This window comes from Trachinotus anak, unplaced genomic scaffold (genome assembly GCF_046630095.1).
Source record: "Trachinotus anak isolate AG129_WGS33_773 ecotype Australia unplaced genomic scaffold, CSIRO_AGI_Tana_v1 ptg000008l, whole genome shotgun sequence".
NCBI lineage: Eukaryota > Metazoa > Chordata > Actinopteri > Carangiformes > Carangidae > Trachinotus > Trachinotus anak.
The window spans coordinates 10,237,004-10,263,337 of NW_027273859.1; the positions used below are offsets into that span (position 1 = coordinate 10,237,004).

Sequence of the window (26,334 nt, forward strand, 5' to 3'; positions counted from 1 at the left end):
AGATTTACACTGGCACCTGTGCTGCACATTGTCCTCAGGACGAGCACCCACTTTAAATGCTGTGGGATTGTGGAAAGGCAGAAGGTGATTAATGGGGCGTGTGTAAACAAAGCCCTTGAAACAAAAGCAAGAGTGTAAAGAATAGAGATAAGGCCCGACTCCAGTCAAGTTTGGCATCATCCCTCTTCCACTAACGACCTCTACTGTCGCCCAGTGATGGCGGGGGCAGCGAGGATGGGGGGGGGGGGGGGGGGGGGGGGCGTAGAATAGAAAGAAAGAGACTAAAAGAAGCCCTGACATGCACATTCATTCTTTAAATGAAAAGAGATAATTGTGAGAGGAACCGACCTGTCTTCATTCTTTGAATAAATAAAAACGCATGACCTGCCTGAAATATGGACAATGCCATTACTGATTTAATTTGAATAGACCACTTGTTATTGTGCCTTGCTGTTGCTTGCCATGAATGCTAAAATGGTTGACATGACTTAAAAACAGTGGAGGGGAAGATAACCCCAGCCCGCTTTGTTGAAAAAAAAAAAAAAAAAGGTATGCAAAACAGGTCAGGGAGATATGTGCGTTAAAACACAGGTGATAGTCTCTTTTGCGCCGCATACAATAGAATTTTTGAAATTTTAAAGCCTTTATATGTAGTTCCTCCAGTGTTGCCACACTCTGTCCGTCTTGCATCATTATGACTGCAATCATGAAATGAACCACTTTGAAGATGAGTTGCACTGGTCCTTTCTCATCTTTTCCTCCTCCGTCAGCCCCAGTGTGGTCAAGTGAGGGAAAACGTGTTTAGTAAGCACAATAAATCATAACAACAAGCTCAGTGAATCTTAACAGCATCAGCTGAAAGCATATTCATTTACACTCTTCAGTATAATGGTCTCATACAGGTCTTAAGCTAATATATTTGACAAAAGTGGGCCAATTAAACAGATTGATTTCTCTCAATGATGTAAGCGCGCCTTAATCAAGACAGGCTTGTTCTCTGCCGATTTATGAAATACAGCCCGTCAACCTGTGGCACAGCCCTGTGTTTACATAATGATATAATGGAAGAGAAGGCGTCCATGTCCTCCCCTCCAAATACTTTAGATAAGGCGAGTTAGCCTCCCCCCTGCTTCATCCAAAACCCCTATCTGTGGGCAGGCTGGCTCATTCCACAGAGTACCTCTCACCACATAGTGAGGGAGCTAAATCATTGGAAACACATCACGTCATGCCTAATCCCCAGGATGCTCTCCTCACAGGACCTAACGTGTCGGATGGAGGGGAAAGGAATTCTGGGTCAGAGGGAGAGATTGAAATTAAGAGGTTGAATGAGTCAGGAGCTGTAGCTTTCTTGTTGACTGAACACAGTCAGGTATAGTTGCTTGGCTCTTGCCATCTCCCATCCCTCTAGTGTAGTCGTCAACTATGGCAGGTTCAGCAGCAGGTCAAGGAGAGAGGCAAGCAGCCATCTTATTACCCACAACCATAAAACATCTTACTACCGGAAAGAGGACTGACTGCATGTGTGCGCCCATGCATCTCTGGGGACAGTGCTGATCAACACCTTGTATTCACCTTCAGTATATTTGGGATTATTACACATACACATCATGAGGCCGAACTGATCAGCTTTATGGTATATGCAGAAATACCCGTGCTGTGTAAATTCAGGAATACAATCCAGTTGTCAACTCAAAAGTATTTTTTTATTCCATGCAGTCATGTCATAGTCTGTATTTCTGTCAGATGCTTGTTCCTTTCATGTCTCAGTGTGTTTACATTTAGCTGTATGTTGTCATTGTGTCTGTACGTGTCAGTGAGCTCCATCTGAGCGAATACACCAGCCATCCGCTCATCCCGTCGACCGTACAGTGCTTCCCTGTCTCCTAGCAACTCTCCCAGAGCCTGCGGCCGGCTGTTACCTTTCCGTCAGGGCCCGTGATTTCTCCCGGTTGGAGTGAGGTGACTTTCATGTGGGATGTGTATTTGAGAGCCCGCCTCCACCTCCTTCTCCTCCTCCTCCTCCTCCTCTCTATCTCTCTCTTCTGCCCTCCCCTCCCGCCCTTCTCCGCTGGTGCTGTTGGGGTGTAACATACAGGAGCGGCCCTGCTGTCGAAAAGCATCGGTTCAGATTCCTGTTCACTCTCCCCCCAACGGCAATGGCTCTTTGAAACAGGGAAGACTTGAAAGAGTGGAATCGCTGTGACTGATCACTGGATGTGCTGTAACAAGAGGAAATTCTGAGGATCCTGTTGGAAGGGAACAGGGGAAGAGAGAAAACGACAGAAAAGAGACAGTGAGAGAAGGAAAAAGAAGAAGAAAGGGTTATAGAATGAAATGAATTTTTTTGACAGGAAGAGAGGGAAGTGCAGATTAATAAAAGAGGGGGGAAGTAGGCACCCACTTTTCTGCATTTTGTCAATGGTTCCAAAGAAATAGGCGTGGAACGGTAGTCGTCTGAACCAACACTTGCATTTTAACACATGCTATTGAAAGCCTTGTGCACGAACGTCAGAGTGCTCCGTGGCAATGGACATTTTCAACACTTCATTCACACCAAAGAGCCACTTCAATAATTCATCACTCATTCTCTGTGCAGTGCCTCTCCGCAGCAGGCTAATAGTTTTCAACACCCTTTAAACTCTACAGTCACAAAACTAACACACACACACACACACACACACACACTCTCTCTCTCTCTCTCTCTCTCTCTCTCTCTCTCACGAACAACTCATTTGCTTAGGCAAAAATACCTAAAAGGATAAATGGTTAGGTTTATTTCATAAAGGGAAGCTATTTTTATACTTTCCACACTACAGTGAACATGTCAAAACTACTTTGATGTAATGCTATTACCACAAATGCGATGCACATTTTATATGCTTGAATTGCAGGGATTGCTAGAGTCTAATAGCAGCACATTCTGACCCCATAATGACCCTTGATATGGCTACTCAGCAGCACAGTGCTTACAGTCTGAAAGGGAGGCCTTAGAGGGATTTCTGGCCTGGCAGCGTTCTCCACAGTTTGGGAAAGTGAGGTCATTGGTGGGTTTTTTTGTGAGTGTGTGTATCTATGTGTGTGCATATTTGTTTTTGAGAGTGTTTGGGCTTATATGTATGAGTGGGATTTTTCATTGTGCCAGGGGGATATGGGTTTGGAAAGGCTAATTTGGGTTTAAGGGCACTGGGCCCTTGCCAGGCGCACCAACCAATCTCATATGCCATTTGTTATAGGACAGCCTCTGCCTACATGCACACATGCGCAAACACGCAACCCCCCATTCCCTTCCCTGAGCACAGTCATTCATTCATTCACACACTGTACATTGAAACCAGTCACAGCTAGTGTCTCTCATGTTATCCCCATAACTAAACTGCTTCTCTACTGTACATGCCCCTGACTCAGAAAGACCTATGATCCACTGTTACTCTGTCAAATGTCTTTTCATATGAATTAACTCCTTTAAAGTAATTGGAAGTTTTCTTTCTGGGAGTCTTGCTGGTTGTATACATGAATGTTATTGCAAATCCCATTATTCCCCTTTCTTTTATTTTCCATCACTGCAGATGTTTTACACTTTTAAACTGACCCAAACCGGTCTTTTTCAGGAGGCTAAAGGAATGTTTGTGCTTTGTTTTCTCTGTTTTAACTGATCGGAGGGCCATTTTTAACTCTCACTGCCCCTCAGTCTTTGTTGTTGAAACAGTTGCTCCTGATTAGGGTTCAGTCAGAAGCGTTGAAAAAGATGGAGGGTTGGTGGAGGGGCTACAGAGGCATCAATGACACAAATAGCTTTTCATCCCACCCCCCCTTTCTCTTTCTTTCTCTCTTACTTAGACTTTGCCGTTTCCACCCCTCTCCATCTGCAGTCTGACCTCTGCTATTCTTCACTATGATTCCTGTGTGTTCAAAGGCGGCAGGATGTCAGTAATTGGAAGGGATGTGATGGAGCGGGGGGCCCCTCCTTGGGGCTGAGAGGCCCCCAGCGCTAGAGAGGTCAGGGAGAGCCTGTCTCACACTGACATGTAGGCTTGGACGGCAGCATCCAGCCACAACAGGCCTGAGGCAGAGCGATGAGCAGCAGCTCTGTCAGGAGAGGAGCAGGCGAGCAGGGGCAGGAGCTGCTGCTGCTGCTGTTCACAGTCAACCTTCCACAGATTTCCCACTGGATGTCTGCTGTGCTCTGTAGTCCTGGACCCAAACTGCAGCTCTACGCGTCACTCAGATTGCCACTTCAAGGTATCTTTTAGAATACTTATTGCTTTTGTGCTAACAACTAATGCTCTATTCTTATATACTTTTCAGCCCTAATCTGCCTTCTACCTGTTTGCCTTGCGGGCAGTAGGTGAGGCTCTAATCAGCTGTGATCAAATTGCTGGGCTACAGGGAACACTCCTGCTCGCAGACATGGCAGAGCGATTAGCACACTTCTTCACACTGGCTTAGAGCACAGAGGCGTGGAGAGGGTGACTTAAGAGGCTGCTTTAACCACATCAGCTTTAAATAAAGATGTCTGGACTGCATCAACATCAATAAGGCCCCCACCACCATCAGTCTGGGTCCACACACTCACAGGCTCAGTCATACTCGTGCACCGTATACACTCAAACGTGCACTGACAGGCAGGCAGACAGATGGTTACACACGGACACACACCTTCATAAATACACGCGTATATTTATGGGAAAAAAGTAGTGCAGGCATGCGTGTGTGTGTGCATGTGCGAAGTGACACAAATTACTTATTGCACAAACACACAGAGTCAGTCTCTGCCTTGAGCATGTGTCATCTTCAGCAGCCCGTTGTGGTTGAGGGCTGTCCTGGTGCAGGACGAGGCTGATTTGGGGAAACACCCAGCTGACACATTAGCCCTGGCTGGCCATGACACAGTGCTGCCACTGCTCTCCTTAAACATTACCTGGGGCTTTGCCTGTGCCATGTGGGATTACCACTAGACCACGTTAGCACCACACTACCCACCCACTGTCTTCCAAAAAAAAAAAAAAACACTCCCATCCCACCCAAAGGTCTGGCATTTCTACAAGGACATGGCAATGAGAGGAGGCAAGGCTAATGCCGCCCAGTGTTATCATCATGTTAACCCTGTGTGGCTGTGTCCTTCTTGCCCCTGGGGTGCGCCACGCCTGGAAACCCTTCCCCAGGGGGACATGGCCTCCTGCTGGGCTCACAGCTCAACCCCCACCCGATTTGCTAACCCCCTCCCAATTTCTTCATACATCTCCAAAATATACCCAAATCTGAGTGACTCCTCCTCTCTGTCTGTCTCCTCAAATTTTCTGAAGTCATGAATAATAGGAGGAAATGACATTTTCATGCACATGAAGACATTGTTTTTGGGATTTATTGACTTGATTTGGAACTATTGTTATTATTGTACAGTATGTCTTTTTCATATTTCATTTCTGTGACATAATATAGTTTGGTTCCCCTTATAACTATACTGCAGAACAGTTCTGGCTTGTGACCCCTTAAAATGAAGCATTTCTACATGTGACCTCTAATCACTGATTCTGCATACCTATGGGCTATAACCAAGTCAGCCATAGGGGGACTTCCCCTCCTGTTTTATACAAATGATTTTTGATTATCCATTTTGTCTCTCTCTCTCTCACACACACACACACACACATACACATACACATACACACACACACACACACACACACACCAAGGAGATTAGAGAATCTAAAAAGACAAGATATAATTTCATGTTACATATTTTGAGCCCCAGGTTGGGAACCTCTGTTGTAGATTACTGTCTTCATTTACCATAACTCCTGATCTTTCTTTGTGACATAGTTTCTGAAATGGTTTCTTTTCCCAAGGAGAGTAGAAGGCAGAACATATCATTATATCCTACAAAGATTAGAGCAAGAGTTGGATAAGGAGACTGATACTATTGTCATATATGTCAGCTGACTTAGCTTCATATTTACCATAGAGACATGAGGGTGGTTTCAGTCTTTTAATCTAACTCTCCATGAGAAGGCATTTTTCCCAAAATGTCAAATGCTGCATAGAATACAATCAATTCATTTCTTCACTTGTCAGGAAAAAAGCAAATTTTTGTTTTGTAGCCGAACTTTACAGATGTTCAGTAAACGCATCACAAGCAGGCTGTCAAGTTAGCTACTCAGTGTTAGCTGGTTAGCATTAAAGTTTCACTTTAAAAAGAGCTGAACTGTGTGTTTTTGTACTTGGAACAATGTTGTAAAGCAAAACCAGTACGGGCATGGAGGTCTTGTGTGATGTGAAGTTGCCTAAATAGCTCTGGTAAAGCAGGTAAGGTAATTTGTGTGTATTTAGACTGTGGTTGAAGCTAATGTGTATACATTGTAAATAAGAAAATGGAGGGAGGAACAATTTAGTTGAGAAATATTTCTCATAGTTTTTGTGAAGGTTGTGAAGGACAATTCACAAATATGATGGACAATGAAAAAAATGAAGGCTCTATGTGGTAACTTTTCTGCATACTTGTGTGCTGGCTTTTTATTTTGAAGGGACAGTTCTTTCTGTTGACAACATGGATCTGCTTCATCTGCCGTCTGGATCATCATTGCTGCTGGTGGATCTTGTGTGGATGCTGTCATCTGGATGTTGTTCCATGGCAAGGGGGTGGTAGGACATTTATTTATTTATTTTTTTTCATGAAATCTCAAATTATTTGAAATTGCTATGTTAAATGCCAGGAACAGCAAAGAAGCAAAGAAAATACTTTCTGATTAAAACTAATAATATTTTAACTTAAAGGAATGTTCAAAGAGTTGCTGCTCTCTACTGCTAATCTCCTTGCTAAACCTAGTGAATTTAGTGAACCTAGAGAATCAAGTGAACTTATAAATAAACATCACTGTAAAACCTTGTGTCTGATATTTTAGAAAAAAATCAGATTATTGATACCTTAGATACCGAAGCCAGGATCAGCAGCTTAGATTCCCCACCCAGGCAGAGGTTACATGTTACAGATTTGATAGTGATCCTGTTGGAGCTCACACTAGAAATTGTCTTGGATGGATTGAATTGATGGATGGATGGATGCAAACTAATGTTTGTTTAATCTACGAAAAACAAAGATAAAAACACACTGTGTTTCAGTTCAGTGTAGTTCAGTTTCACTGTTGACCAGGTAGGCTGCACATGTCTTGGAGAGGTGGGAGGGTGACGGGAGAATGAGAGACAGCTTGAGCTGGGTAGTGATGGTTGAATCACAGTATATTTCCACCTGCCAGTTTCATTGGGAAGCCCACCTCCAGGCTATGTGCTCCTCCACTGTCAGTCCTGCTTTCTGGCCAACGTACAGCAGAGGTTTTGAGAGACTTCAGCCGGAACATCACCTGACTGTGAAGCTCTCCCCTTACACCATAATGAACTGGCCCTGGAAATCAATCTGCTGTCTCCTGTGTGAGCAATATCATCTATTTGATCTTGATTGTGCATCAGTGGACCAAAACATACAACTGAATGAGTAGCACTGCATCTGTTAGCCATCCCTCTTTGTCATCCTGATGAAGACTCACGGGGTGAATAGCGTAGATGACCTGAGCACAGTAAAAGGAAAGGAAGCATGTTACAGGAGGTGAAACATGAGGAGAGAGACCCAGGGAATCCAGGATACCTGAGCTGGCAACTTGAGCCCAAGAGAAAGAAAAAACCTCATCCCAGGGGAGAGTGGTAGGACTGGAGTCAGCCAGGGTACCTGAGTCGAGCCCAGGTACAAGGATGAGCCAACACGATGCTCAGACAGTAGGATGAGGTTTCACTTCAATGGGATTAACAGGTGAGCCAGGCTGGTGGCTCATTCAGATGTACGGTACACCTTATCTCATTAGCAGAACAGTCAGTGACATCGCAATAGGGGATGGGCGAGATAAGGTGTGGTGTCCTGTGGTTTCAGTAAGGAAAAAAAGAGGTTTCTGAGTCCACACTGCAGGCTGGTATTCAATGCCTGCCCATTCCTTTGTTATCTCTCCTTGGCCGTAAAGCAGTCAGTGAAGTGGAAGGAATGCGAGGTATTTCCAGGGTCTGACAGGGGTGTGTGTGTGTGTGTGTGTGTGTGTGTGTGTGTGTGTGGGTGTGGTGAGGGGGTTCAGGAGGGTGGTCAGTCAGTGCCCACCCAAAGCAGTGCGGCAGCATGATGCCTCCCAACACACATAAAGGAAGCCTTGTCCAATGCTCTACCTTCATTCAGTCTCCTCTTAAAGATGCTGGGTTTCCACATGCTTTTCTCCAATTTATTCTTCTACGCCTTGTTTCTCTTTCCCTCTCCTTCAATTTTCACACACACACAATTCAGGCACACACAAACCGACTGAACTAAACTGGCGAAAATGATAATTATATAAATCTTAATTAGTTTCCAGGGATTAAAAAATGTGCAGATTTGGTGAGTGAAGAAAACACTAACAGCTTGAAACCATGATTATCTCACTGCGTAGGTATAAAACTGGGGTTAATACCTGAGATGAAACAAATGGCTTAAAAGTCCCAAACCTCCCTGTGCCTGCCAGGGGATTCTGGCAGCATCATAATGACAGGGATTGAAATACAGTTCTATCACAGAGAGAAAACACAGAATAGTCACAATTTATTCAAGAGACATATTTCATCTTACTAGGTTTTATGGGTCTCCGTACATCTTCTAAATAAAAGATGATGAATTGCAGGCGCGGTCGTGTCTCGTACAACAGGAAAAAAATCTCAGTGTTCAATGATAGATAAGGTTTTCTTATTTTCTTTCATCCTCAGTCTTGCCACCTCTCTCTCTCTCTCTCTCTCTCTGTCTCCCTCTCTCTCTCTCCCTCCCTCACTCTCTCCCTCCAGCAGCCCTTTCCCCTCCTCTCTGGGTTAATGCTGTTAATGTACACAGCATTATTGAAAGCGCCTTTGCTTGCAGCAGGATTCAGATATTAGGTGGCTCATTTGGTTAGCTCATTGACCGCTATCAGATTTCAGGTCAGTGACCTCAATGACCAGACAGCAGCACAGAACAGGCATGGAAAGTGGAGAAATGAACACCAGCGTCGTTGGTTTGTTGGTTGGCTGGATAGATGCCAGGACATGGGGATGGATGGATGGAGGGAGGGATATCTGTCTGACGGTGCAAAGGCAGGTTTTACTGCAACACTATTTCAAGTTGTGTGAATATGGTGCAGAAGTGCAAAAAAAAAAAAACAGCACTAAGAGAGAGCTTATGGTGACAGCAATATGACAAGGAATGGGTTTGTACACTACACTTCTTGCAAAGGCACTGGTTGGAAAATGTAAGGTTTTGTCTATCAAACAAAAATGGCCAAGGAAAGGCTGTATAAGACAGAGAAAAACTGACTCGATGTCCACACTAATATGTTTTCGATTTTAAAAATGTGTTAAAACAATATCCGTCCAGACAGTCTCCATCCATACTAACACACCTGAAAATGCATATCACATGACCAAATATGTACATGTGCATGCTGGTGTAAAGAGGAAGCAGATTGTCTACGATGCAGCTGGTTGCTTACATTGCCATAAATAATACGACTGAGGAGCGGCAACGGCGGAAAGTAAGACCAGAGATTTCTTAGCATTATAAGATGCAGAATTTTACTGCACAACAGCTGCTAGCAAAGACAACATTGTCTACTCTGCAGTTGGTTGCTTAGTTGCAGAAAATACTAGTGAGGAACAGCAATGGCGGAAAGTAAAATGTAAAGGATCATCATGCTTCTACCTGATAGGAGTGTGATGAATTAGGGCAGAAGACGTCGTGACTGATAATACCCAATCAGGGAGCGAATGTGGGTGTCTGTATAATCGTATCCAAAAGTCTCTGATTTTGTCCCACATGAGTTTTCAAACGAGAATGGGGCTACCAGCGTTTTCACAAGTCTGCACTTCAGTGGCTCAGAAATTCCAGAATAGTAGTAGTAGACAGAATCGTTGTAATTTGCAGACATAATAAGTTTATGGCTGTAAAAATGCAGACTGTCAATATTATATATTACATAAGATAATAACATTAAATGTTTTTTACTGCCTGATTGGCCTTTGAGTGCATAAATTGTAACATGCCGACACCACCACAGTCCCTTTGTTTATTTGTTTATTTAAACTGCTTTCCATCTTTATGACCACTTATGAACCATAAGAGGAAGAAATATAAGATATTTCTGCATGATAACTGATGCTTAATTTGGGTGTGTCAAAACACTGACCTCCCCTCTGATATTTGTCAGCCTTTTTTTTGTGGAGGTAGTTGATCATTATTGCATTTAGCATTTAGCATCTCAGAAGGACTCTGATGGCAGGGTGCAACATGGGCTGCATTGATACAGAGGCTTCCAGAGAAAAATTAATAGTAAGAGATTAATAGTAATAATAATATGTATGACTAAAGGTACAGACATTATGTATGATTGCATTTCAAGAAACAGGTTACATCCTGGAATAGAGCTTTCTGAGAATAGGTAGCCCCAGAGATCCTGCAGTGAACGCAAATAAAATACAAATGTATATAATTGTATCCACTGATTTTTTAATTTCTTTTTTTTTTTTTGCTATAATTATGGCTATAATCAGAAGTGAGGGTTGTAGTACCATCATGCCTTAATGTCAATGCACAATGTCACAATAGTACTATGGGCTCTGCTATAATTACATGTACAGTTGGAGTGTGATTAAGTTCTCCTACGTGATTTTTTTTCTCAATTTGTAGATGTGTTGATCAGAATGATGAAACAAGGACATAGTGAAGATGGTTTTTAAAAATGGCTCTACAGTTTACAACATGTAGAGAGACATTAATTTAAAAAAACCCATAAATTCCTTTATGCATATACTTCCGTGACAATGTCTGTAAATGAAAGCAAAACAAATTCATTGTAATTATGGGCTTTGATGAAGATTGGTGCCAAAATGACCTTCATTCCTTTACAGTGAAACGTTATGATAGGTATACCTGTCTTAGTGTTGTCTTCTTCAGTGATAGAAGCATCCTGACCTCGCTGAAATTACTTTTGGAACAAAAATTAGATTGACTTTCTTTACTTTTTCACTACTTACTATACTATATGGAAATTAAAAAAGTATTGTAAACGTGTCCTCTGGTCCGCCATTTTGTGTATGTGAGGCAAGGCTCAAAGTGGCCCTGAAGTCTGGTAGAAGACAGCCTCGTAACACTACTGCGGTGTTAAACAAAGAAAAGAGGGCAGCATTGACTAGAAATGAATGAACACACACCTGACAAATTTTATCATCGCTGACTGAGAGGAAGATGATTAAAAAAACTAAGCCAAAACCTTGTGTATGGCTGGACCATGTATAGTCAATGTGCAAAATTGAGGACATAGTTTTGCATTTGCCCAGTGTCAGCTGGTTTCACACCTTTATTTGTTAGCTTCTCTCCTTCTCTCTGCGCTCACATGTACTATAGTTTAATACAGCTTTTTTAATACAGAACTCCCACTAATGCTGTTCTCATTAACATGTTTTTCTGTTTCTTTTGTCAGACAACAGAACAAGTATGAAATAGTCTCTGAAATGTGGTCCAATAAGACTACATGTTAACGTCCTAGCCATTTCCAAGCTGCTGCCTTGCACTGCTAAAATCCTGATTTTATAACCTTAACTTCATCTGACAAAATCACCACACATATAAATTTAAGACAAGGACTGTGCTGTTATTTTGCCTATATGCACTTGTAAAACAATCACTCACAGAGAAAGTTAAAAGTGACAGAATATCTTTCTTATTTTGTGTCTAACACAGAGCACAACCTCTGTCAGGGCAAGAAACTGCTACTCTGCCTCTCTGACACTCACTGAACAGCCAAGGTTTGTCTAAAAGGTTGCTAGATTTGTCACTAGGTGCATTTTTGAAATGAAGTCTCTAAATCTAGTGTAAAATGCTTTATGTAGGCAACACTGCAGCATGTCAAAGTGGATAAAAGCAAAGCAAAGAAACAAGCAAAATGCTAAGTAAACTCTGCTTTAACTTTTCAGTGGCTGTGTATAACTAGTTGAACCTATATTGAAAATCATTTTGGAATTACATTAAAAAAGTTACACCTACTATCACACAGGTGGGGCACTGAACTAAGTCAAGGTGTATTTACATGGCATATTTTCAAAATGCTCCTGAACCCATTAGATTTGTGTAAAATTTGAGCAAAACTGATCATAATGCACTTTCTCTCTGGCAGACAGTGACCATGCTGTTTCATGAGAAGCAGTTTTACTTGTGTGAGAAGAGAATGCCACTTGGACCCAAAGTTGTTTTTTTTGTATATCTACACTAAAAAATCTGCTATCATGACACCATACAGGTCATGTAGAAGTGTATTTTCTGTGCCTTGACAGCCTTAATTATTTGTAAAGAGGAACCCATCTTGTTGGTCACTTCATCCTTTTTGTTTCCTTCTCTCTCCGTTTCCTCTCCTCTCTTTTCCCTTCATCCCCTCCTTCTCCCCCTCTCTTTGGGTCATTAGCATGTTGCTGATGGGGGCTGGTCATCCATTGAGCGTTGCAGGGAGGTTTGGCCGGGGCTGCAGCAGGCCTGTCAGGGCAGGTCATTAAGAAAACGACGGGTCGGGGAATACACAGACAAGGTTGATTGGTTTCCTGCAGCCGTCAGCAGAGCCCTGCAGCATCTCCTGACCCTGTGAGCCCCATCTAACCTGCACACACACACACACACGTGCGCAAACACATACACAACATGCACCCGCACAAGAAAACACACTTGGAGAGACTTTTGTATACACATAAACATTGAGAATATGTGAAGCCACACAAAACACAAATGTATAGTAACACAGTTGCTGCACAGTGCATGTCATGCATGTATAGCATGTGTAGCGCACACACACACACACACATACACACACACACACACACAAAACCTACCCCTGACCAAAGGCTAAAGACTGGGGAAAGACGGGGAGCCTTAGTGAGGTGATTACCCCGATCCTGATCCCCAAAACCCAGCCTGTTGCCAGTTTTTAGATCTGCGAGTAATAGTGTGCAGCTTGGTGCTAATCCAGACAACCCGCCTGCTGCTCCTACTCTCATGACATGGTCAGGGTGGAGCCAAAGAAGAAGACGAAACCCACTAGGAGGAAAACTGACAACAGGAATGAAGTAGTTGTGATATTGTTGTGTCTTCTTTGGAGTCAGTGCTGCAGCAAAAACAACAACAACAACAAAAAATTTGAAGTTGACCCCAGTTTTTTTGAAAGGACATATATGGGATTGGATGTGGCTGTGTGCATGGAGGGTCTCTGTCATGCGTGCATAGATGGAATGCTACCCAGCATCCATCTCTGCTGTCTGTTGTGCTGTGAATGTCAAACCCAGAGGCTCTGACACTCACTCCCCCTCCCCAACCCCCCTTACACCCTCCCCTACTCTACCTGACCCTCCAGTCTCAAGCTGCCCTGGCCTACCTGATGAACAGAGCCTCTGGCTTGGGGCTTCTGTGCTCCAAATGAGCCCTATAATAATGTTACTTCAAATGTCAAAGCTGGGGTTATTAGCGCATGTGTGTGTGTATCCAGGGGTGTGGTGCATGGTGTTGGGGTGGGGGGGGGGGGTGGAGCGTCTTGTGTAGCCTTCCATCCATCCCTCAGTGTAATCAAATGCATTAATGTGTAAAAATGCCATTTAGCACAACACATCCGACTGCAGGCTGGTTAGTAGACGCTGATAGACAGATAGGGTTTGACTGACAGTCCCCGGCTGTGTCCTGTCTGTGGGTGTTAGTGACACACAAGCCTTTCTTCATGCTTAGGCTCAATCATGGAGCCAGCTTTATACTTGTGCAAAAGTTACACAGTGATAACATACGCACTAAATGGCACACTAGGACACGCCAACGCACACACACACACACACACACACACACACACACGTAAGACAATGCACAAACTTGAACATTAACCCACACACAGTGATTGTTAATGCACAATATAATTGCTAATGGGACCTGTCTTAGGGGTGAAGTGGTGTTAACCTCTGATCAACCCTAGGTCAACCACTTATAGGCTAGATAGAATTCATTACATTTCACCCACTTCATCATCAGCATCTGACTGACCAATTTCACACCCGTGACAATGACAAACACATGAGGAGAGGGATGAAAGAAGCAAGAGGCATTTTATCTGGTTTTGCTCCCCAGTAGATACTATTTAGTTCCCTCTGTCTCAAATATTAGACTTATTCCTGTAACAGTCACTGCACCATGGAGGCATGCTGATTGGATATTTTGTTATTTGTGTTAATGATCCAGACAAAAGTTCCCTGATCCAGCAAGCCAGCCAGTCATCCAGCTAACTAGTCAGCCAGCCTCCAGGACTGGATGTCAGGGGGGCTGTGTTTAACTCACTGTGGCTGCCACAGCACAACACAGACGACCAGGCGGCAATTAAGATGTTAATAGATAGCTTCATAAGGCCGACAAACTGGGGGGGGGGGGGGGGGGGGGGGGGGTAGGACCCAAACCGCAACAGATTTCCAAGACTTCTAATTAATAGCGATGGCAATTAAAGTGTAATTCAGCCCATTTCCCTGTGTAGTGTTCTCTCTCCCTCGTCTCCAATTGCCTTTTCTCACTTGCCAAAAGCACTGGAGGGTTGTGACGCATCCTCTTATAATGTTAAATTTCTTCATGTACCCTGTTGTTGGGAGTCTTGATAAAACACCCATGTTGAACAAGTGGGCAAATAGCTAAATCACTGAGTCATCTCCTCAGGCCTAATCCTCTGTTTAAGATATTGTGGTACAGTGGCTTTTTGTGGACGAACACAGGTATTTTGCATTCATATGTCATGTGCATGTAGCTGTATGTATGTGTGTGTGTGTGTGTGTGTGTGTGTGTGTGTGTGTAGGAGTGTGTGTGATAGAGAGAGACAGAAGGGCCAAGCAGCAAGACAGGGGCAGGTGAATGATAGCAACTCTAATTAGCAGGGTGGTGGCTCCTGTGCTGCGCTGCTCGAGACATGAGTCGTCGGGGACTCCGAGGTGCCAGGCTCAGTGGGGAGGACTCAGAAAAACAGCTTTAATTGGTCGAAGTTATTTATAGACAAAGCACCTCTTTCAAGGTTAGTGGGTTAAGTCTGTTCAGTCCTCTGTGGGGACCGTCATGTTTGGTGGCAACAAACAGACTGCTGCCAAAAAACCTGCCCTACCTCTCCATCTCCGTGGAGTCACATCGAAAATCCAGTGCCGCACACACACACACACCCACACACACACACATACTGCAGAACTGTATTGCACCTCTCCCATGCACTTAGACATGCTGTTGACACCGCTGGCTTAGTGCAGGGCAAGAGAAAGTGAGTGATAGAAAAAGAATAACTGAGAAAAGGAGCAAGAAAGTGAGAGAGAGATAGGGAGACGTGGATGGAAAAGACAAGGTGGGGAGGTTGCTCCTGGGTTGAATCCCTCATTGGAGGCGTCTTCATCTGCCGCCCAATCCTCCCGGGGGCCCCTACTTCTCCATTTCATTAGTTTGTCAGCCTGCACGAAGGATTGTGCATTAGGCCTTTAATTTAGTGGATAGCCAGAGGCTAGCTCTGCTGCCTGGTGTGACTCTCAGCTCCAACAGGCTGGAATCTAACTAGGATCAGCTTAGCTCAACCTAATGCACACACACGCACACACACACACACACACGCACACACACACACACACTCACACACACTCACACACATACACACACATGTGCACAACACACACACACACACACACACACACACACACACACACTCTCACACACTCACACACATACACACACACACACATGTGTGCACAACACACACACACACACACACTACAGTGCACCTACCCAGTGAGAAATGGAGAGAAGGTGGAAGGTCCATTTATGTACTGTAAGTATTAATCTGTGTAATTTGCAAGCAAATGACAAATTGACAATACATACACAGCACTAAAATGACACACAACAAAATACAGGAAACACAGAAATGCTCCAAGTGGTCCAAACACTGTTTGTTTCACTTTAAAATGCTGATTATATGATTCAGATTTTATTGGAAATATTGGCTATGTACCTAGAATTACCCTTCTACTAATTACTATAGTGTTTATTTGTTAGTGTCCCCTAGAAACTTCTGTTGTGTTGTGTAAAGCATCGATTTACGTATCTATCTACATGTATCCCTCAGTCTACTGTAATTGCCGGTATCTTATGAATCAGTATCAGTTTGCAATTATATAATTAGTCACATCCTTTAGAGGGTCTATCCAACAGTCCAAGCAGCTTCCCTCAGTGAGTGTGAAGTATTGCTAGTAGCTGTACCCGAGGCATCAAAGGCTTTTCTCTTTCAGACTGGAGGAGCTGCACTTTGAGGGCCTGTCTCTCAATGTCATTCAATATATCTATTCAGCAAACTGACATGCAGTGGCACTGCTGAGGGCTGGGCAGAGTGTGGGTGGACTTCCAACAGTACAACAACTGTATGTCACAATGCAACAAACAATAAGCACACATGTACACGCTCTGAGCCGCCCAATTAGAAAAACACTGCAGTGCATTAGTGTGAAAGCCGTGCACCCACACAGCGGCAGGGACACGCTGAACAAAGAGCAAAACACAAAGCCCAGTGTGAGAGAGCGAAGTTGTCCATCTGACACCCCAGCTGAAAATGTCCTCTCACATCTTCTTGTTTTCTCCTTAAAGTGCTGCTCCCTCTTCTCTGTGACCCTCCCCCTCCGACTTTTAACCCCCCTAGCACCCCTCACTCTTGCTCACCCTCCCCGGCGAGCTCCACGGCTTCCCCCCTGTTTTTGGGATGGGAGAGGAGGCTAAAGGGGGTGCTGTGGCTGTTGGTGGGGACGTGGGGCCCTTCTTTTGTTTCCTGTTACAACATGCATTTCATGGGGAGGCCTGGCTTCTGACCCCGCCGAGCACACACTGCGCTGAGGCTGGGAGCTCCGAGGGAAAGGCCCATCTGTGGCATCCATCAGGGCTGCGGTCTCCCGCTGAGGTACTGTCAGAAGCCGGAGGGGGTGGCGGTGGTGGAGGGGAGGCTTGTGGGGGCACGTTAGGGAGGGGCTGAGGGAGTTTGTTGAAGAATGGAGATGGGACTGGGGGGGTAAAATCAGGCCGAAAAAACAGACTTGGGGAACACAGGGTCCTCCTAAATTTGAAGTGGAGGTGAGGGGAGGAGGGGAAGGGGGCAGTGTATGTGTGTGTGTGTGTGTGTGTGTAATTGGAGAAAAGAGGATAGAATAAACACTGAAACATATGGAGCTCAAGAATCTCAATGGAAGTGGGGGGAACAGTGGACAGTTCCAACAAACTAGTATGATTAATTAAACTGTCAATATTTATGCTTCTAACTTGCATAATACATAATATATATGTATATTTATAATATTATATTGTAGCAAAGCAACAGCCTTGTAGTTTCACACAGTGTCCATGATTTTGCTTTAATTTCAGCAGCAATGGATCAACAGAGTATATTACATAGAGCATTGAAATATGTTTTTGAGTGAACACTAGTGCACACTCAAGAGCTGACACACAAATACAAATGCACACAGATGAAACAATCCTTTTATTTTCCGAGGGCATACCAGAGACAGAGGTTTTCAAATACCAGGAGCCCAGGTAAAAGCTGCTGAGGGTGGAACTGAAAGACACCAGATGTTGCCCTCAGCCTCTTCTCTGCCATTCCTTTCTCGCCGAAGACTCTCTTATGTTGTTTCGCATACTGAAGCGCTACAGAGGGAGAAAAGTGGATTGGTTTGAAGATCCGTTTAAATAAAAATACTTCAGCAAGTATGACAGGCAGGGTGTGCTCTGGATAAATGCAGAGCTCTAGATAGCTCGCTGAAACTGATTGATTGACTTGTAAGATGTCATGGACAGGCTGGGGAGGCAGGGAGAGTGAGCGAGGCAGAGAGATGGCGAGGATATGGCTACTGTTGGATGGAAGATGAGACGTATATATATGTGTGTGCGTGGGTGCAGAGTTGATATGCACACCCTTACACATACATGCATGCACACAGCTGGCCAGCTCTGGCCTGGTTCTGGTCAGTTGCCCGTGGCCACGCGGGCACAGGAGTCAGCTGTCAGCCTGTGACGGATTGATACAGACACCCCCCCATCCCTCCGCCTCCACCTCCGCCCCTGACACTCCCAAACCTCCACCTCCATCCCTCAACCTCAATCCCTCCAGCCCTCTGCATCCCTCCTCCTCCTCTTCAGCAGCTGGCCCACGCCTGGTGGGCACATTTGAGAGGAGACGTATTGGAGAGGGAGGCAGTGGAAGACGGGGAGCCAGCCTCCATCTTGACTGCGGCCTGTATTAGAACATGCCCTCCTGTCACCTTCGCTCAGCCACTCTGCTGGCTTCATATCTGTTAGCCATGTTAGCAACTGCACTGTGGTCCCTCTATCACTTCATCTGGCCTGCTGACAGCAGCCTGCTGGAGGTCCCTCTGTGCCTGTTGTCCTGTCCAATGCGGACTGGATGTCTTACTCTCCTTCAGCCTTTTGACTCTCATGTGGAAGATAGTGGACCATGAGTGGTCAAATTGATCAGTGTAGTGCAAAAGGATACGTTTGTGTAAAAACAAATCCCAGATATTGTTTTAAACGGGCACTTTCTGTTTAATACACACGCTCAGAAACAGTTGAGAAGTCTGAAAAAATGACCCTGATGATGTCATCAGGTTTCAGCTTTGAGACGTCAGTTTTTTTTTTCATAGACTGTTTACTAGGCAGGGAGTGTCTAAGGAAAGAAGCAGTTGAGCTGCATTGTGGGAAATGTAGGATCTGCTGTTTTCAGAGCTTGACCCACACTGGTCTGGACATTTCTGCCTATACTGCATGTATTTTGATCTTTATATTTTTTGTTTCTTGGAAGTCCCTGAACTTTATGAAAATGCATTACTAAATCACTGGAGCAGCCCTGAAAGTGTGGGAACTATGGAACTGCAGCTTGTGCCCGATCTGATGCTCTTATCACCAAGACAAGCTGTATTCGCACCTTCCATTACATTACGTTACAGGCGCCATAACAATGACACAAAGAAAACGTTGACTGCTGGAGGGAAACAGAAAGCAAATGTCAGTGTCCCATGTCATATGCCTTAAACTTTCTGCCTACGAGGTTGTGAGGCTGTATAAAAACTTGCTAAACTCCCGCCTTTGTTCCTGTCAGACACTGGTCATGGTTGCATGGCCACTAGAGGTCCTTGTCAGGTACATGTAAACCTGTCGATTTTCTTGTTGTTGACTGACAAGGCCAGTAATTAACCAACCGTCCAAACATTTCTATATTTCAATCAGAGCTAATAATTTCTAGCTAATGAAAAAGCATAGAACAGTATTATATATTTGGACTTTGCAGGCTTGCTCTTTACATCTACATGAGATCTCTGTGCCTCTATCTGTCTCTGACTCTCCCTCCATCTCCTACCTTCACTGTCTGTCTGTCTCTTTCTCCTGGACCAGTGTGAAGTGTAATTGAAGGAGCAGTCTTCACATGGCCCACAGGCATGGAGGGGACATTGTGTGCGCTGTGGCGGCAAATTGCTCTCCTTGCTCCTCTGAGCCTATACCTCTCCTTCACTTCTCTTCTCCTCCTCCTCCTCCTCTCTTCATACGCTGCCCATCCTCTCACTACTTTATTAGTCAGCCCTCTCTATCATCACTCTCAACTCCCTTCCTGCCCCATCCTCACCGTCTTACTCAACTACAGTGTTTTCTCTTCTTCTGCAGTCCTTCAAGAAGTTTAAAATACTTACCTTCGTATGATTTTAAAGTATTTAAATGCATTTGTTTGTATTTACACTGAGAATACAGTAAAAGTGGCAAACACAAACATCTGAAGTCTTAATATAAATTCCCACCAAGGATGACATTATTTTCACTTGAACACAAGCAGCCATCTTTCATCATCCCAAAATCTCATGTGAGGCATCACTGCAATGTGGCTCTGGAAAGACTACACAGTTAATTATTCACTCACACCTGTCTGGCAGTCAGGCCAGCACGTCTAGTCCAAAGACAGTGCTTGAGGACTGCTTGAGTAAAACTGTGAAAGTCTACTGCAACTGAGGGTGCATGAGGAAGAAAGAGAGTAGAGGGGGGGTGAACACACCCTCTTGGGTTAGTGGAAGTGACAGAGCATCTATGATAGGGGATGCGAGAAGTCTCCAATATGAAGAGTGATTTCAGCAGCCTGCCTGGAGAGAAGCTCACAGAGCAGGAAAGAGCTACAGAGAATGAGTGAGGGAGATAGACGGAGGAGAAAACCTGAGGGAGGGAAAATAGGGAGAAGGGAGAGTGGTATTCGGGCCGAGACGAAGAAGCGCATGCTTCATTAAGTGAGGAAGTAATCCTGGCTAATTAAGGCTCTCCATGACAGCACTGTCAAGGATGACTGATCCTTCAAATGGCACCTCCCTCTCCTGACTGACAGCCAGCCTGCTCTCACCGCTTTGAAGGTGAGAACTTTCTTACTTATTCCCACAGCTTTTTTTTTTCCTTTGTCGCCTCTTATCCCCAATTCAAAGTGTTTTTCTTTGTTTTTGTATCTCATTATCATTTTGTAGGCAAGTGTATGTGAGTGTAAAGGAGGGAAAAGTGTGTGATGGCTTATGTGTGTATTTGTGTGTCTGTATGCATGCTTTCTTGCATACAGTATGTGTGCGGGCGTACTAATGGGTGCATGCGTGCATGTGTTTCTATGTGTGCAGTAATTGCTGCAGTACCTGGGCAAAATACGAGAGGAAATCAGTGGATGGAAGGCGCAGCCCATTGATTGCTTGACTAATTAATCAGCTGCATTGGCTCCATGTGGATCCAGGCTTATTGAGTGGAGGGTTGGCGAAGGGCCCTTTATGAGCCCATAATGATTCCTTAGCCCACAGGGTCAGGGCCTTATCTGGCCTTTAGCACAGCTGTGGTAATACTACACAATATAGAAGCTTAGAAAGCAACTGTGCCTTGGCCCAAAGTTCATCCCATCCTTAAATGTAAACTTTGATATGATTGTAACCTCACTGTATCGACCCAAGCAATATAATTGTGTTTCAGTGGGATCACATTTTTTGCAGAGCAGCATGTTTAGCTCTTATTTATGGGGCTCATTTTCACAGTGGGGCGCTTTCTTTACATGATCCATTGTGAGCACCAACTAGACACCCTACAACCACATGTGTGCGCTGACCTATGCCATTCACAGAGGAGCTATGTTGACAGTTAGTGTCCCCCTGCAGGAGAGCCCACATGAAACAGCAACCTGAGCTGAAACCAGAGAGAGCAGAGGCCATGGTATATGACCCAGACGCCCAGACAGGGTAGTACTGTCCTGGCTGACATCAATCCTTGCCCCCCTGCCCAGCTCGACTCAGTCTCGCTCAGCCCGGCCTGTCCCAAAACAGAGGACTATGACGAGTCGCTCGTAAACATGCCTATAAAAGTCCTGTTTGTATTGCACCAGAAGGCAGCTCTGTCCCAACCCCCAGGAGCTCACGTGAGCGAGCGCTCAGAGTGGCCAACTATCTTGGGGCTTTGGCAATCTGAGTGCCACAACAGGTGTCTCTGTGGGTATGTGTTGCGCAACTTCTGTGCATATCTACTGGATCATTGTTCTGGATTTTGTTTATGCCCAAGCATCTAGTGTGCAAGACAATATTTAACCTTTAACAAAATATTCATATTAATGTAATGTATTGTTTGTAAACATACACCAGGATGCAGTGGATGACTGTGATGTCACATGTTTATAAAGAAAATAATTCATGTGCGCATGTCTGTGTCTGCAATTGCATTTTCTTTTTGTATGTGGATGCACATTTATCTGCAAGTGCAAGCCTGTTGGAATATGTTCAGATACTTAAAGTGTATGAGTCCACTTTCCTCAGCTCCGTGGGGATTTTTTAATGGGTGGCTGCATTAACGCAGCCAGGCTCTAATAGCCTCCTTGAGGTTTTTTTTTTCCTTGGAGTGCCAGCAACTCATGAAGTAGATGATTTAACAGCGAGAAGCCTCTCCATCACATGCAGAGTTGGAGATAAAAACCAACTGGAGCTGGGGAAGCAGTAAGCTATCATTCTAGGGGACTGGAAATCAGTTTATCCATACGCTTTGATGGAATTAACAAATTATAGCTTGTGGTTGTTTGAACATTTGTGATATATAAGGCGGGTAAGTAGAACAAGTTGTTTGTATGTATCCATATGATTAGTGAATGAGTGGAGAGCATGCATATTCAGTGGGTCCAAATGTCTGAGAAGGGGTCTCTCTACCTTATTGTATGTTAAGTGTGAGAAATGTTTGTATGTATATTACACTTGGCTGCCAGTGAAATGACTGTACCTTAATGGCTACATGACAGTGTCAGAATGGCTGGCTGTGAGCTGTCGTGCTGCTGCTGAGATGGACAACAGTGGCTTTCTCCCATTCAATCCCATAAGCTCCCTCTGTAAGCTCCCTGGTTCCCTCGGGTGGCTGGACTGGAGTTAAAGCACTAAGACCCAGGCAGTTAAAGTTTACAGTGTCGTAAAGAGGACTCACGCGGGCCAGCTCTCTAAAGATAACGCTAAATACACAGTGATTACAGTGTATGGTCAGTGGGTTGGAACTTGGAACTGCAGATAGACACAGATATGATTTGCAGATTGTAACTGTACAACATGTATGTGCACATTCTTTTTTTTTTGTAGACTGACAGTGTGTGGGTGTGTCCACATGTATCTAATGCAATTTGGCTAAACTATCTTAACACCTCTTAACATGTGCTCACTGAGCTTGATTGCACAAGCATGCATATAATGTTTTTCTTCCCAGATGATGATTAGCCATGAGCCCAGTGAACATTTAATTATAATGATGCCTGTGACAAAGACAGGCAGAAATGTAAAATGAGCCAAGCTTAGAGAACACAGAACCACATGAGGCTTCTGCGGCTTTACGTCCCCTAGTTTCCACTTTGCAGCTCCCCAGTGATATCCTGTGTGTGTCCACAAGAGAGAGAGAGAGAGAGAGAGAGAGAGAGAGAGAGAGATTGTGTTTTAGTCAGTGAGCACATAGGGCCATTTTTAACCACAGTCACAAGACGCCAGTATAGGGTTAGAACAGAGATGAGCTCCTTCTCTCAGAATAGTCCCTAGGAGGCCATGAGGCCCCTGCCACTGACCCTGGTCTGCATTCCAGTTGGCAGACACACAGTTGTTGGGTCAGACATGATTCCTGTGCTGGTGAGGGACAAGATGACATGGGGGGGTGATGCAATGTGGCCCATTTTACCTCTGACAACTGCACACCCCTATATGGGGTTAAGAGAAAAGGTGTTGTAGTGTGTGATTTTCCCTCTCTACTTTTTCTCTTTAAACTCTTTCTTGTGTCTATTGCTGTTTCCTACTCTCTCCCACTGTGTCCGACTTGCCTCACAGCCTGAGAACTTCTCTGTCTCAGTCTGGTAATGAAATGGGTCCCTAAATCATACATCCCTGGCCCATCCCATGCAGCAACCCCCTACCTCCCTATACTCCACCCCCTGAAGTTTAACCATAAAAATATCACTCTATTGCTTTCATGATGCATGCCTAGAATAGCTTCCATTGGGAATAAAAATACCTAAATACAGCAGGACAATTTTGAACGTAACACAGAGGGGTCAGGGGAAGGTGAAGGGGTACAGCAACAGTAAAGAGAGGGGTGTTTCATTGGGTGTATTTATGATCTCAAACACTCAGATCAAAAAGAGTGACAGAGTGAGAGCAACTGATGAGGGTCGGGGTCAGAGTGTGCAAGCAGATTAAATTGCAGTTAACTCACAGCCAGCAATCAGTAGAGAATCAGTGCGACGGGTTTTTCAGGTATTGTACTGATTTAATGTTGGTGAATTTCTGATCTGTTTCATATTCACACAGTTGCAGTCACACTTCCGAGCGTCCCAGAACAACCACAGTTGGCCAGATGGAAGTTGGAACCTTGCTCAGGGGTGTTGTGGCAGTGGTTTCTGCTTTCTCCACCCACAGTTTTCCAGCCTGTCTGGCAATTTCAGCCATCGTCACTTCAGTCACAAGCTTGCTTCTTTGACCTCTGGGCTACCGCCGCCCCTGAGCACAAGTGTAACAGACACAGTTTGGAGACTAGCTGTGTATATGGAGATTGAGCACTGATCTGTGTCTCCCCAGTGGGAATGAGTATATGGAGTGGTATGGAAGTGTTGTATGGACTCTGTCTTTTATTTTCAACACCCTACTCCCAGGTGGTGACAGCCCACTGCTAAGTGCGGTAATAGCCAATTGATTTTGTTCTCTTTTTTTGTTGGTGGCTAGACATAAATCAAAGTGTCTGTCAGGACCTCGATGTAGTTGGGAGGGGTTGTGTGTGTATGTGTGTGTGTAAAGGGGGTAGTGAGGGTTCTGTTTGGACTGGGAGAGTGTCAACAATTAATCCAGCCTCTGATCTGCAGGCCACCGCTCTCCTGACCCTCAGTCACAATCCAATTGGGACAGCAGCTTCACGAATGGGCTAAAATCAACACAGAGAATCCTGCTGCTGGGCCCACTAGATTTTTACAGGATCACCTTATATATTACTTGGTCGTTCGTCTCTGTGTACAGAATAAAGAATTCTCATGTTCTCATATTGAAGATTCAGTTTGTATGTTTAGATGTAGCTCATTTAGCTATTTTGCACATTGTAAAATGGGCTTTAAATGTGTAAAATCTTTTATTTCATAGGAAAAACATGTAAGTAGCTACAAATCCCGAGCTGCCCTCCCTCATGAATCCGAGACACAGGGAAAGAGGTGGAATCATAGAGAACACAGATGCGAGCAACACTGGAACCATGTTAATCCTTTTAATTCAATTATGGTAAATAGGGACAGAGCTTCCTTCTAAACAAAACACAATATGCAGGAGTTCAGCAGGCAGTGGCAGGGGGAGCCTCTGATGTAGAAAGGCTACCCAGTGGGAGGCCTGGTGGTCTCCTGGGATACCTCCCTGCTCCCAAGCCCCCCCACTGGGGCTTTCCCCCAAAGGCTCTCCCTGGCCCAGCACTTGCCTGTGGAATAGGGTGGCAGGACTGGACAATATGCCTGAGACAATGGGCTTTGAACCACACACACAGTGTGCCTATGTGGCCAGCTGTGGCCATTCCTATACAGACCTAGTGGGGAAGTGGAGGGAGAGGAGAGGGTTGGATTGCGTGTAATGTGTCAGGACTGAATATTAAATGGGGATCTGCCAAAGTGCTTTGGGGCCTGGCTAGCTCATTCCTCCTGAAATGGTTCTGTGCAGCAGTAACCTGCTAACCCAGGCCAGACTGACACCAGCACCTCCTCTGCTATGAAAGAGAGTGTCTGTTCCTTGGGATGAACACAGGACAGAGAGGGGGAGCAGAGGGGGCTGAGAAAGGGAGTATGTTTTTGAAACAGTTAGACAATCTGTTTGGATTAGGCCCACTGCCGAAGAGACATGGAAATGATGGGCAGCTGCGACGAGGGGAGGAGAGGAAGAGAAGGGGGGAAGAGGAGAGGAGAGAGGGAGGGAGGGAGACAGATGGAGAGGAAAGGTGGTGGTGGAGGGGTTGAGTAGAGGCAGGGGGGGGGGGGGGGGGGGGGGTGAGGAGGGGAGAGGGGTCGGAGACTGGAATCTCAGGATCTAAGGCTCTTTTTGGCTTGATGGTTCCCAGATGTTGTAGGCCCCCTCACCCCTCCTTCCCCTCAGTGTTTCTCTGCTGTATTGAATACACAGGAGCCCAGTTAGACATGCGGGACAGATGGGTCAGTGGCTGAGTGGAGATGGGCCTCCTGTGGACCAGGGGAAATGGGAGGCGAGAGGCATCCTCTCCTCCCAACAGACATAGGCCAGAGGGGGCAGACCTGGCTATGTTTTCTTATCCTCTCTCCACCCCAGGCAATCTCTTAGGGTGATTGGTGCATGTGTGAATTTACTGCATGTGTGTATTGCATTGTATTGTGTGTATTGCATACCTGTGTGCACATGCAGGTATGTGCATGCTCACTCATGCATGTTTTTTGTGCAATGACCATAAACAGCTGCAACAACTTAGAGTGCGTGAATATTGGTAGAATAATAGAAATGTGCATAACTGGGGTGTGCATTCTTCAGAAAAACTGCACTGTCTACATTGCAGACTCCAGAATATGTGCAGGTGCCTGGTCACACTGTAGCCAGTGCTGAAATTCTGGCTCTGCTAGATTTACAGCCTCTGGCTGCAGCCAGCCATGTTTCAGGATGACGGCGTGTTCTCGTCCACCTATCTGCTAAAACGCTTACACTCTCCAGCTCTGCTCCACACTGTCTCTC

General features: G+C 45.0%; 1 long non-coding RNA gene across 2 annotated transcripts in view; it reads left to right on the forward strand.

Annotated features, from left to right (window-relative positions):
* The first annotated feature begins 6,136 nt into the window (after positions 1 to 6,136).
* The window catches only part of LOC139623878 (uncharacterized), a 72,924-nt gene continuing 52,726 nt past the window's right edge, over positions 6,137 to 26,334 (forward strand). The window contains exons 1-4 of one of the 2 annotated variants that reach the window (XR_011691601.1): positions 6,137 to 6,306; positions 6,525 to 6,642; positions 11,771 to 11,835; positions 12,489 to 12,661. This is a non-coding gene — a long non-coding RNA (uncharacterized lncRNA). The remainder of the gene's footprint in view (positions 6,307 to 6,524; positions 6,643 to 11,770; positions 11,836 to 12,488; positions 12,662 to 26,334) is intronic. The other variant, XR_011691600.1, reaches the window with a different exon arrangement.